The following is a 14,212-nucleotide window of genomic DNA, read 5'->3' as shown; positions in this document are numbered from 1 at the left end:
ATAATAATTTGTACCAACCTTAAGAATTATAATGCCAGGTCAATTTTACTATATAGTGAACAATGTAAATATATAAAAAGAAATTGCGGAATTTCACTTTTTTGCAATTTCACCTCACTTAAATTTCCCTCCCCCCTCATTTTCCAGTACACTATGGGGCAGAATGAACAGTGTCATTCTAAAGTACTGCTCGTCCTGCCAAAACAAGCCCTCGTATGGCTATATAGACAGAAAAATTGAAGAAAAAAAAAAGAAAAAAAGTTATTGCTCTTGAAAGAAAAGAGGGGAAAATGGAAAAAAGGTGTGACGGGGCTCATAAAGTTCGTGCATAGTTGCGTTTTTTTGCAAAAAAACAAAAAAAAAAACAACAACTCAAAACACAGCTGGCCTTTTAAAATTGGTCATTTAATTTAATAACAAAGTGTATTTGGTACATTTGAGCACAAGATCTGCTGATATGTCTGCACCAAATTTGTGTCTCCTGGCAGAAAACTGCACCGAAACAGTGTCAAAACAGTTTGTTCGTTTTGTTATACACCAAATCCCTGCACCAAATCTGCATCTTCTGGCAAAAAAAACCCAAAAAAAAACGCATCCATATTTCATCGCATTTAGATGCGTTTTCTTGCAAGAAGGTGCAAATTTGGTGCAGGAATTTGGTGTACAAAATTTCAGCACCAAATCGGCATCTCCTGGTAAAATATCGCAATAAAACTGCATCAAGTTTAATGGATTTTTTTTTCCCAGGAGATAAAATTTATGCACCATATCTGCACGCTTGGGTAAAAAAAACAAAAAAACAAAACAAAAAAAACCAAACAAACAAACAACCCACATTTTTCTGCCAGGAGATGCAGGTCTCACTGAACTGAATGAGCTCACCTGAGGTGAGGTCACCATAGGTGAGTTTACCTGCGGTCACAGGTGGGGTACCTTCAGCTGTGACTGCAGATAAACTGAGTGATGTCACTACTCACAGCTGCAGCTCAGTCAGTCTGTGGCTCAAGCCATGGCGTACGGTCAAGTTCTCTAATGTGCCCGTGCGCTGCGACTTCAGTATATATGAATACATACACACTATGTTAAACATAATAGAACCTACATAAGAAAAAATGTGCACTAAAGACAAACTTTGATGTAAAATATACTTTATTAAAATACAACAAAATCAACATGTATAGCTAAGGTGGCACTGGTTACAAAATTAAGAGACCACTTCCAAATTGTCAGTTTTTCAGATTTTTCTCTTTATAGGTATATTTGAGTAAAATGTAAATTGCTCTTATTCTATAAACTACTGACAACATGTCTCCGAATTTCCAAGCAAAGAAGTTTGTATTTATGTGATGCCCCTGAACTATCAGGTCGTCACAGGGTACTGCACAAGCTGCCCTTCCGTGCAGTATTCCGCCTCCCTCTTGGTTCTGGGTCCCTACTTAAGTGGTGTTGCCTCCATCAGCGAATCAAAATCCTAGAGACACCCTGCACCACACCCACCTGACACCAGTGGACGGCTTGAGAGGAATAGCGTCGCCCACCTGGGGGGGGGGGGGAAGGTGAGGAAGTGTAGTCAGTTGAGGGAGTTGGGTTGTGTGGAAGAGGAAGTCAGGAGTGGGACTCCCGAAGTAACTGCCTAGGTTGCAGACGGTAGTCTGGGCCTAGAGGAGTCGGACCACCGGTCGCAGGGGATCGTGGCAAGGTGCTCGGACGCGTCAAGGAGGACGTCCGGCAGCCTGGCCCTATCACCGGTTGGGGACCGAAGGCACGACGGGGGTACACGGACCCTAGGTCGGGGAGTAGCTTCTGGCAACCCGACTATTCACCTGAGGAGAACGGAGCCTCCACGATCCGCTCCCACCCGCTCCAAAATCGGGGCATTAGCGCATCGAGGGGGATAGGACTTTCCAACCAAAAACGGTCCAGAAAATCCCAAGCGTGAGCCCTGAGAGCAAGCTCCTTACTTAGCCACAGTAGGGAGCGGGGCCCGGCTAGTTCCAAGCTACTGGGCCATAAAGTTGAAGTTTAAACCAAGTGCCAGGAGGCTGGTCACGGACAACCAGGCAGCACCACTTGGGGACGGGACCTGGATGAGCTCTCCTCAGCGGTAGCGGTACCCAGAAACTTGGTTTACCCGGTTGTCGATGTCTGCTTATGAATTGAGAGTGCGAGAGTGACCCCTTCATGCCCACGGCACTTCCCTCCTTTTCACCGAGTCCCGGGGCATCCCCTACCCGTGGAGGGTTCCAACACTTTGCTGCCCCGTTCCATCATCCCCGGGTACTCTAAACAGCAGCGGTGGTACTCCTAATTACCACACACCACGGGTGACGTCACGAATTATAACTCCCCTGTAAATCTCCCCTTTTCATTCGAGTGGCCGCATGACCCCCAGGTACGGAGACCCTCGAGCCACAGTGAACCGGGATCCGAGCAGCTCGACTGCTTCTACGGGGGCGGTACATTTATTTTCTGAAAATGAGAAGTGGTCAAAATAACAAAAAAAAAAAGTTGCTTTCAGACCTCAAATAATGCAAATAAAACAAGTTCACAATCATTTAGAAACAACAATACTAATGTTTTAGCTCAGGAAGAGTTCAGAAATCAATATTGTGGAATAACCATGATTTTTTAATCACAGCTTTCATGTGTCTTGGCATGCTTTCCATTAGTCTTTCACACTGCTTTTGGGTAACCTTATGCCACTCCTGGTGCAAAAATGTAAGCAGTTCTTTGTTTGATGGCTTGTAACTATCCATCTTCCTCTTGATTACATTCCAGAGGTTTTCAATGGGGTTCAGGTCTGGAGATTGGGCTGGCCATGACAGGGTTTTGATGTGGTGGTCTTTCATCCACACATTGATTGACCTAGCTGTGTGGCATGGCGCATTGTCCTGCTGGAAAAAAAAACTAAATGCCTACCTCTCCACTGCAGCTGTGTATAGTACTGTGTCACAGTATGACACTCTGCTTACACTCGCAGCAGAGCACAAGCCGTGGGTCATTAGCAGAACGCATCCGATGCGCTTGCATCAGATACCACATGCTCATGTGACTCCAGCCTTATACAGAGCTCAAGAATATGCTGAACTACCTGCAGCACTCCTAGTCGTCCTCTAATTGGTACCGTAATATATTGCTAATTAAACAATGGTTTTATCAACACTACACTAAAGCAGCCCAGTAAGCGACATCTCAGGATCTCTGCCCCAACATGGTGCTGCTTTTAGATTAGGCGGGAAAAACCTGGTGACCGATACCCTGAATGGGACCACCAGAGTAAATTGAGGATCAGCCACAACCTGTCCCACCTCATCTTTGCCCATTTGATGAAACTGTCTATATATATATAACATTTGGAGGCGTTTATACCAGAATTATGATAAAAACACCTTCATGAATTGGGCCTCACGTACATATATGCTTAGGAAACCTGGCACAGTTTTCTTCTTCCTAGTGTAAGTCCGAATTTACATGTCACTTTTTTGCCCATATGTTACAGTGTGTATAATTTTTCCTCCTCTCTTTTCATCAGTTATGGGCCATGTGTTTTACTTATCCATGTTTCACCTCTAAACTGATGGAGGTTTCGAAAGCTTTGGCACATGTATTTGTCTTAATCTATTTCCATATGCAAAAGCACAAATATATCATAAACATGAAACTTCAATGTGTGAATGGTGCCCAAGTCTAAAATTACACATCAAATTTTACAGCGATAATCTCCTAGCCTGTAGTGTATAATTGTGAAATTGACAACTGCATGGTGAACAAGTGAAACAGGGGTTAACCGGCACGGGTGGAACGCAGATCCACTCGTGCCTGCGAGGCACACGTCAGCTGTACAAATTAGCCGACATGTGGACGGATCCCCTTCGGCTGCCGGCGGGGATTACCCTATGACCGCTTAGGACGCAATTTTATTGCCCGCGGTCGTTTAGAGGAGTCCCTGGCATCTGTCACTTTTGCATGAGAAGGCGATTTATGGATGATGTGGGGTCAACAGGAGCCTGCAAGTATACACACAATCTACTGAAATTTGCTGGAAACATTTTTTCTGGGCTAGGGCAAATTCTTTGGCAATCACTGTAAGGCCACGTGCACACATGGAGTATTTGGTGATTTTTTTTTGTTTACCTCAGTATTTGTAGACAACACCAGGAGTGGAATAATCACGGGAAAAGTATAATAGAAACATCACCACTGCTGCATTTTTTACCCACTCCTGGTTTTGTCTTACAAATACTGAGGTAAAAAACCTCACCAAACAGTTAATCAGTTGGGGGTGATGGTTGTCGTTCTCCTCTTCAATCTAATGTTGACGATTTATCCTATAGAAAAATGGAAATCCCCTTTAGGGTCTGTGTATGTGCCGCCCAGGGAATGGGGTATTCGGTCCCGGGCAGTGTATCACTGGGGAATGTCACTTTGGTTGCAGTTGTCCGGTCCCGTGCCCTGGGTTCTTTTTTAATAGGGAGTATTTACAGGGGAGATTAAAGTCATTTGTGTGACGCCGCCTGCGGGTTGCGGTTAAGATGGTGAAACCGCCGCTGCCGAGTTGATTATATCTAGGGCTGGTGTTAATGGCAGCTGTGGTGGTAGGCCCTCCGCAGGTAGGGCTGAGCCTGGGAGAGGCATGATGGAGTAATAAGGGAGGCCACACCGTGGGTTGTAATTAACAGTCTCTACTCACTCTAAGACACTCGGACGGCTGGTTCAAGTCCCTGGAGTTCCAGTGCCAGTTGATGACTCTCTCCCCAGCTCTGTCCCCAGCACCCTCAGTGTGGTTGGGTCCCCGTAGCATGACGCGTTCGGGGCCCGACTGTCCCTTTTTGTGGCAGTCTCCTTGTCTGTACGGCAGGCAGTGTGGACCCTGTAGGGCTAGTCTGTGTCCCGAACCCTGATCCTTGCTTTACTGCTGGTGCCCCCGGATCTCTGGGCCAATGAGGTCGATGGAGGTCCCCTCACTGTGCAGGTATTTGCCAGACCGTATGAAACTGGCGTCTGACCTAGGGCCCGGTGCCTCATCTGTGCTCTGGTCCCAGTGGTACTCGGGTGTACCTGCCAGGGCAACTGTACCACCCCAGGACTCGGCTGTCTGCCAAGCCGCTGGGATCCGTGCTCGTCGGTGGGTGGCTCGAGCTCTCCACGGACCCGGGGGTCACATCGCTCTGAAAGGGGGCTGGCGTTACACGTAGGGACTTTGGTGGGGAGATCCACGGCCGGAGCTGCGGTGGTTTGTAGGAGATTTAAGTTTGTGACGCCACCCACGGGTTGTGGTGAATGGATGGACACCACCGCTGCCGTTGACTAGGCTCCTGGGGACGGTGTTGTGCAGCTTGGTGTTGACCCCCTCTGTGGGTAGGGGGATGGTGATCCCGGGGGCCCAAGGGAGGTGCTGAGGCGAGGGGACGGATGCGTGCTGGGGTGTGGGTGTCGGTGCGGCCCGAAGGCACTGTTGTACTCTCTATGAGAAAATACGCTGGAGTCTCTGGTAAACTAAACAAGATGGTGAACGGTGCCCGCTGCCGACTGTAGTTTCCCGTTAACAGGTTGGTGGTTTCCGCCTTTCTGCTGCACCTCTCTGTTGTAAAAGTTGTGACTCTTATGCCTAAGCAACGGTAGTCCGCTCCCCGGCTTGCTATGTGTCGGGAGAGCCCTGTTTGCCCGCAGACGCCGGCCACTTGGGTCTCTATGCCTTGCCGGTGGCTTTACCCTAGTGGTTGGGCTGTTGTCTTCAATCGGGTCTTGTGTGGGAAAGGTCCTAAAGTCCAGTCCTCAATCAGTTGATTTGACTTAGCCTAGTTGTTTCTGGGCCTCGTACTGGGTCTGAGTACCCCTCCTGGTGCTCCGGTTTCCAATCTATTCCCTGGTTTGGTACCAGCGGGCCACCGCCCGTCCCCGGTCCCTACGGTTCCACCGGCTGTAATCCCAGCTCCTGCAGGCAGCCACCACCGTCTGCCTCTTTGCCAGAGGTGACTGGGCTCCAACCCAGACACCTGGTGTAGACTTTGACAGGTCTGAGAACAGGTCTGCCCTTGAACTTGACTCCACTTCACTCCACTGTCAAGACTAATCTACCACACACTGTTTTCCCGCCTCCGGGCCTGTGAACTCCTTGGTGGGCGGAGCCACCGCCTGGCTCCGCCCCCCTGGTGTGAACATCAAACCCGGAGGGTGGTGACAAAGGTTTGTAGTTTTGCTGCTGTTACCTTACTAAGGGGGGGTGCATGGGACTACCTGACTAGTCCAGGGCGTCACACAACCACTCTCCTATGCCCCCGGGTCACCATTACATGACCCAGCTCTCAGGCACCGCCCCTCTCTACTACTTCTTACTGACTACCTCTCGGCCAGTCTCCTGTGCACCCGGGTCACCGTTACACGACCCAGCTCTAGGCACGTCTTTCCACTTTCACTACTTCTCTAGACTGCCTGCTATCCCCTCCCACCAGGTTGTCTAGTCCCCCTGGTCTGGCTCCGCCCTCTAGGTGGCCATCCCTTTGTGTCCGACTAGCCAATGACCCCTGGTGTGGAGTGGAAACTGGGATTTTGGTGTGTGTAGGTGTTGCTGGCACTGGTGTTCCAGGTCCCAGGGGGGGGTAGGCCCTGCATCTCCGTGAGGATGCAGTTCCTAGTAATGCCCTGAGTGGCTCAGGGGCGCTACATGTAAAAGGGGTCTATGAGGCATATTCCTATTGGAATCTGCTTGAAAAAGTGCCTCAAAAATGATCAGAATGCTCAGCAGTGTCAAAACAACATTACTGTGCATATGCGCTTATGCCTCAGGAAAATAGCCATCAACAATTCCCAAAAGCCATTTTGCCTTAAAAGGGAACCTGTCACGTGGAAAAATGCTATTAATCTACAGGTTAAAATAATTTTGAACCTGCCCTGTGCCTGCACATTAAACCTCACTGCTGGGAGGGAATTAACTTTAATCCCCTCAACAGCGTTCCGGTTTCAGTCACGGAGGCGGCACCAGCACAGGTTCAGTCACTGTTCTGTGTATTGAGTGTGACAGCTGTAACAGCCCAACGCACTGACCGATAGCTTCCTCTAATGCAGAGCAGCCATCAGTCAGTGTGGAGCGCATTTACAGCGGCTACTCTCCATACAGAGAGCGGTGACCGACCCTGCGACTGCACCTCCCCCATGACTGACACTAGAACGCTGCTGGAAGATTAAAGTTAATTTCCTCCTGGCAGTATGGTGTAATGTGCAGGCGCCTCGTAGGTTCCAAACGCTATCAACCTGCAGATTAACCCCTTATCTGCAGGTTCATTACGTTTTTCCACGTGACAGGGTCCCTTTAAGAACCCGATGGCTGCTCTAGCGTGTAAAAGAAACTGTGTGCACCTATCCTTAGGCCACTATCAGACGAGTGTATCAAAATTTGTCCATTTTTCTTTAATGTTTTGGGGGTGAAAAGGACATAACAATACACAGGAGTAATTAACATATAATAAAATTCAATAGAAATATTTTGAAGAAAATTTGTCCATTTGTCACTGGTAAATAAGATATTTACAACTGTACGACATTTGTTTTATGCATCAATCATTTAACATAGAATCCAAATCCAGTTTCCTATATTAACTGAATACAATGTATCTCACATCACATTCCATATGAAGGGTTTCTATGACATCTGTTTATTAATGCACCTTGTTAAAAAACAAAAAAAAAAAAACAAAACAGATCAGACATGATTTTTTTTATGTATACCATTGGTCCATGTGTATATGTGTATAAAAAAAAAAAAAAAAAAAAAAGGGCTACATCAGCTACACCATTGACTTACATCGGTCCGGGCGCGGTTTTACATATGGACATCTCAGACGTATATGGTAATGTTTTCGACTGAATAAGCCCTTAACTAAAGTGCTGTCAATTGAAGTTTGGTGGTTTGGGCTCTATTCCATCTAAAAAATAAAATTCAAGCTGTCCTAGGCCTCATTCAGAGGTCAGGATTTTCTTTTTTTAATTTAAATATAGAAAGAAAAGTGCTGCTTTTCATCATGTAGAACTGAAGTTTATCTATTTCTTTGTATCCATCCCCCCCTCCCCCCCCACCCCCCCATTAGTGCGACATCCATTTTTCTCGTGAACAGCTAGACTACTGTATTTCTTAGATGATAAGACGCACTTTTCCTCCCAAAAATTTGGGGTGAAGAGGGGTCACAGAAAGCAGAGGCAATGCTGTGCGGCGGGCATCGCTGCTCTGTGCGGCAGGGGAAGGGCCATTCTGAAGATGTTGGCAGTGAGGGCTTCAAATAATGTTGGCCGGAGTCTGTGCGTGCGCAGATGGAGCTCACGGCTCAAGCTCTCATCTGTGCACACGCCGACTCTGGCCGCCATTTTTTTTTTTTAAAGCCCGCACCACCGACATCTTCGGAATGGCCTGTGCCTCACAGAGCAGCCCCGGTACACAGCAGCCCCAGCATAAAGCAGAGTCACGCCACACAGTGCAGTCCCCGTACAGAGCAGCACCTCATAGCGCAGTCCCTGTACAGAGCAGCACCTCACAGCGCAGCGTCGCAGCCAAGTGCCACTGCCCGCAGTGAGCATCTGGGTCCCCCTCTTCACTGCCGCACTTCAGCACTGTACCTGCCTCCTGTAACCCCCACTGACCCCCTCCCTGGTAAGACACCACTGGAGTATAAAAGTATAAAATGGACCCCATATTTTTTTTTTTCATTATATAATATATATATATATATATATATATATATATATTATATACACACATATACATAATATATACATACATACATACATACATACATATATATACACACACACACACATACACACCACACCACACCACACCACACCACACCACACACAGTATATATTTTTATTTACCTTTTGTCTCTCTAAATTTGGGGTGCGTCATATTCCGGTGCATCTTGTAAAACGAGAAATACTGTATATTACATACATGTTGAATCCATGCAACATGGTCGTCTAAATAAGATAGAACAGAGTTTGTTTTTCTAAATTAACATCTCTTTAATGGGAACCTGGAGAACCTACAGGTCTCTGATACGGACCCACGAACACTCCATTTACCCCCTTACAGAGAACATAAGAGAAAAAATATCAAACTGAAAACCTGATGACCTGTCCCCCGTACAGCCTAACAATTTTTTACCATTGTGGGTCTCACCTCCCATTCCCTCATTTACCAAAATAATAAAGTCCTGGAAAACAAGGCAGCGGACACATATCACCTATACACACTATTTTTTTCCCACCCTTTTTTCGTTAGAAACAGAAGCATTTACTCCATCAAACAACATAGATGAGTTATTTCCAACAGTGAAGTTAGCAGACCTGTACATCCATAGGCCTTTGTCACCTGAAGTCTTCTCCAGCAAATCACACTGAATCTTTTCCTGAGCCAACAATCCAGGAAAAGTGAGGAATCAATGAGCTGGAATCACTAATTAGCCAGGTACAACTAATTAGCCTACTTTCACATTTGTAAGCATCATAGGTCATGTGACGAGAACCATTTTGCCTTCCTTTAGGTACAAAATGTTCATTGAGTATTTCCAGACTACACGTTCCTTAGCGAGGATATTTTTGTTTTGTTTTTTTGAGAATCACGTGCTCTGTCTTGGGTGGGATGAACCATATCTAGTACTACAGAATTCTGAAAAGAAAGGTTCATGCAGGACAAGGATTTTTGTACCCCCCAAAATCTGCCCTACAAGTCTTAAACATTTGTGTTACTTTTATTGTTTTTACACTGTTTTTGATATCTTTTATATTATATTGTTATTTTTCAGCTTCTTATTCATTCAGTGATTTTGGTGCTTCTTTTTAGGCCTCTTTCACACATCCATGTCTCCGGTACATGTGATGTCCATTTTCACACGTACCGGAGACGCAGACACACGTAGACCCATTAAATTCAATAGGTCTGCGCACACGTGAGTGTTTTCATATGGACTGTGTGTCCCTGTAGAGCATATATATGTCCGTGTGCTCCACATGTAGACATGTCCGTTTATCTCCGGCAGCACGGGTGTCAAACGGACCGCTCGGATGTGATCCGTGTGACATCAGTCTGACACGTACCGGAGAAAAACACATTTCTGTGAAATAAAATGAATTTCTATATGCACCTTCTCCAGCACTGCTGTCACTTGCTTCCGATCTCCGCTCATTATGCTCATCACAAATTCACTGCTCTTCGGACCAGAAGCAGCAGCAGCACTGGAGAAATCAGCACCACAGACAGGTAAGTAGAGAAGTTTCCCATGCAGAAAAGGAAACAAGGGAAAAAAAAAACTGCTCAATGTGCACAATACGGAAATGTGCACATGTTGAGTATTTGCAGCTGATTTTTTTGCCTCAAAAACTATAGTGTTGTCAGGAAAAATGCTGTGTAAAATATGCACATTTTTTATGTGTTTGCTTTTTAGGTATTTTTACTGTTCTTTTTTTCCCATTCATTTTAATAGATGACAAATGCTTGAAAAACTTCTGAATTGACACACTGCATATTTAAAAACAAAAACAAAAAAAAAACGCCTTAAGGTGACTTTCACACAAATAATATTTGGAGAGTTTTTCACTGTGTAGCATTACTGCGCCGATTATGTAAATTAGTTAATTAGTTTACTTGCTTTTTTTTTAACGTTTTTGTCTCTTGTTGGTGTGAATACATCAGGGTGCCACAGGGAACTGCATCCTTACCCAGGGTGCAGGGCCTACCCCCCGTGGTTCCAGGTACCCAAGAAACCGATGTCACTCCCATCTGCACCATAAAACCCAATCACCTTACATCAGACACTGCCAGACACACCAGGGGGGTTGGACTAACTGGAAAATGGCCAGCCACTGGGGGGACTGAGCAGACTGAAAGAGGGAGACAGAGTGTGAGGAGTTGAGAAGTAGGCTCCAAAGAGAGTGAGCTCCTGGGGAGCTAGGGACACTGGGTGGGTCGCAAACGGTGATTCGGGTCCAGAGGAGTCGGGGACCGGTAGCAGTGACATTGGAAAAGGGTCTGACGGACGTAGTCTTGGAGGACTGTCGGCACCAGAAGGCCCAAAAGAACTTACCGGTACCGAGCACGACAGGGTACAGGACCCTAGGTCAGGAGCCATTTCAACGTCCTGACAATTCACCTGAAAGGGAGAGAGTCTTCAAGGACTTCCCTACAAGCTCAGATGTTGAGGGCATCAGCACAACGAGTGGGACAGGGGTGTATCCAGACACAGTAACCCACTAAAGTCCCACGTGCCAGCCCTCAAGAGCACGGCTACACTACACATAGTGAGCAGGGCCCCCAACAGCTTCATCCACGGGGACCACCAAAGGACCATAAATTGTGCACGGAGACAGGCTCCGGATCACTAAGTGACATCGGTGGGACCGGGTACTTGGTCGGGCTCCCGGCAGCTGTAAACAAAGACTTTGGTTTACCTACAGTGTGTGTGTCTCCTTTATAAACCTCATCCAGCACCACGACTACCCATAGTGAGTACCCTGGCCCCCTGCACCCTGTCCTCCCAAATAACTACTAACACCCTGAGCCCGGGACCTTCCCTACCTGCGGAGGGACTGACATCTGGCTGCTTAACACCATCTGCCCCGGTACTCCTTCCAGCAGCGGCGGTACTCCCATTACCACAACACGCAGGTGGCGTCACAAACTCATCCCCTTTAAATACCCCCCTTTATACGGATCAAACTGTCAGCCAAGCCGGGTCCGGACCCCCTCGAGCCACGATCCCGGATCCGAGCAGCCCGACTAACACCGGAGCTGTACATTGGTATATCTCATTTTTAATAAAGCTATAAAGCTGCTCTATTTTTTATGTCCTGGTATTTTTATGCCCGTCTTTCACACATGAATGTAGTTGAACACTGTGGAGGCAGGACTGGGGCAGGGGAGCGTTTGTCAGTCCTGACGTGCAGTAGTGTGATGAGGTCAGCATGCGGCTGACTTCATCACGCTGCTGTTAATACTGGCACAATAAAGGCAGACACCAGTAAACACAGTGGAAGAGCTGAAGATGTTATCATTTTAGATGAGGGGGCTAAAACGATGGGAATCGTTGGTGTTACTGCGAGGGGACATTATGGGGCAATCAGAAAGGGATTGTCAAAGGGGACATAGTGTAGTGTGGGGTGGCTTTATGCAGAGAGGCAGTGTGAGGGAGATTTGGAGTGGGGAAATTTGGGGTTATATTTTGGAGAGGAGCAGTGTGGGGCGATATTATAATGAGGGGCAGTGTGGGGGGGATATTACAGGGAGGAGCAATGTGGTGCAGATATTATAGAGAGTTGTAGTGTGGGTGGACATTATGGAGAGGGGCAATGTGGGGGTATATGAGAAATTTTGTGCAGGAAGCACAGTGAGGGGCAATTTATTCAGCGGTGCAGCATGGGAGATATTTTTATTTATGGATCAGTATAATGATGCTTTTATTTTAAGGGCACTGTGTCAGGAAGTGCAGCTGAACAAGATGGGGAATTCTGCAGAGAGGAGCTTTGGGCATGAAATCTCATCATCACGTCTGTACTATATGGAGACAAAAGGGATGAGAATGACTCAGAGAAGGTATCACCTATAAGGTACCTGGATGTAAATTGTTATTTGTGATAGTGACTAAGTTGCATCAGTACTGTTGTTCCTGTATGATCCACAGTCTTATGATGTCTGGTAACAACAACTCCCAAAATCTTCTTATTGCTAATGACACACTGTAAGTTGTAGGTTCATGCAGTACAATTGTATATAGGACTGATGGGACATTTCAATTGATTGCTGTACTAAACTTCGTGCTGATGGTGGTTCTGGTGCTGCACTCCTGTACTGATAGTGGTTATGTCTCTGCATTCATAAACTGATGGTGTTTCTAATGCTGCATTCATGTACTGACAGTGGTTCTGGTGCTGCTTGCACAGATGGTGGTTATTACACTGTATCCATGTACTAAAAGTGGTTCTGGTACTGCATTTATGTACTGATAGTGGTTCTGATGCGCAGATATGTACTGATGGTGGTTCTAGTGCTGTTTTCATGAACTGATGGTTGTTCTGGTGCTGCACTCATGTGCTGTCAATCGTAAAAGTAATCAGTGCAGAAAATAATGCCAGTACACAGGAACTAAACAGTAATGTGCGTTTTGTCTAGAGGGAAGAATTTAGAGAAGATGCTTGGTCAGGTGCCTGTTGTGTCGCAGCTGTCAAATATAAAAGACCTGGCAGCGCCCAGACAGGAGGGGTTGGCTCCAGAATCCTGTTCCAGGAAGGTCATGTGGCAGTGAAGTGTGCTTACAGCCCCATTGCCACATGCCACTAAAGGATATTAGAGAGGTGAGTTCCCAGAGAAGGCCTGAGCTGAGAGGAAGATCTGTGATCCCAGCTGAGTGGAAGATCTGTGACCTAAGCAAAGTAGAAGACCATGATCAGCGCCAGTAGAAGACCATGATTAACACCAGTAGAAGACTGTGATTCGATCCGAAATAGGCCCGAGAGATGACCCGGCTGTAGCAGAGGACCGTTTCCATGGACTATTGTTTCCTGTGTAGAAATACGGTATTGAGTGGGGACTTAGGTTGCGCTTCAGACCACAAAGGTGGCCAGCCGATGCAGGGTGTACAGAGATTCCCTCTAATTTGAACTTTAGGACTAGCGAGTAGCATTTTCGACCTTGCTAGGGCCCGGACACTGTATTGTAATGTTTAGATAAATAGACAACAGTAACAAATAGAGTTACACATTTCCCTGCAAGAGGGATCTAGGGTATGATAACACCGATGGTGACTGTTAGGCTCTGTGCGCACTAGAAAAGTGATTTTTTCAAGAAAATTTCTTGAGAAAGTTCTGGGAGTTGAAGATTTCCGCACCTGCGGAAAAATCCGCGGGAAAAACGCATGCGGATTTGCCGCAGGTTGGTCCCTGCGGTTTTGCAAGAAATAATATAGATAATCGATAGACAGATAATGGATAGAGTGAAAGATGGATAGATGAATAGATAGATAGATAGATAGATAGATAGATAGATGAGAAAGACCTATATAATGACCCACCTCCCTGCATTTTCTAAGCTGGCACCCTTTAGTGACTTTCATGTGGCACTAAAGGGTGCTTAGCCTTGTATTTAGCCATAAAATAAATAAATAATTAAAAAAAAAACGACGTGAGGTCCCCCCATCTTTTGTAGCCAGCTAGGGTAAAGCAGACGGCTGCA

Source organism: Anomaloglossus baeobatrachus, chromosome 6 (assembly GCF_048569485.1).
Source record: "Anomaloglossus baeobatrachus isolate aAnoBae1 chromosome 6, aAnoBae1.hap1, whole genome shotgun sequence".
NCBI lineage: Eukaryota > Metazoa > Chordata > Amphibia > Anura > Aromobatidae > Anomaloglossus > Anomaloglossus baeobatrachus.
The sequence above is the reverse complement of the archived record's forward strand: the minus strand, read 5'-3'. Positions refer to the sequence as shown.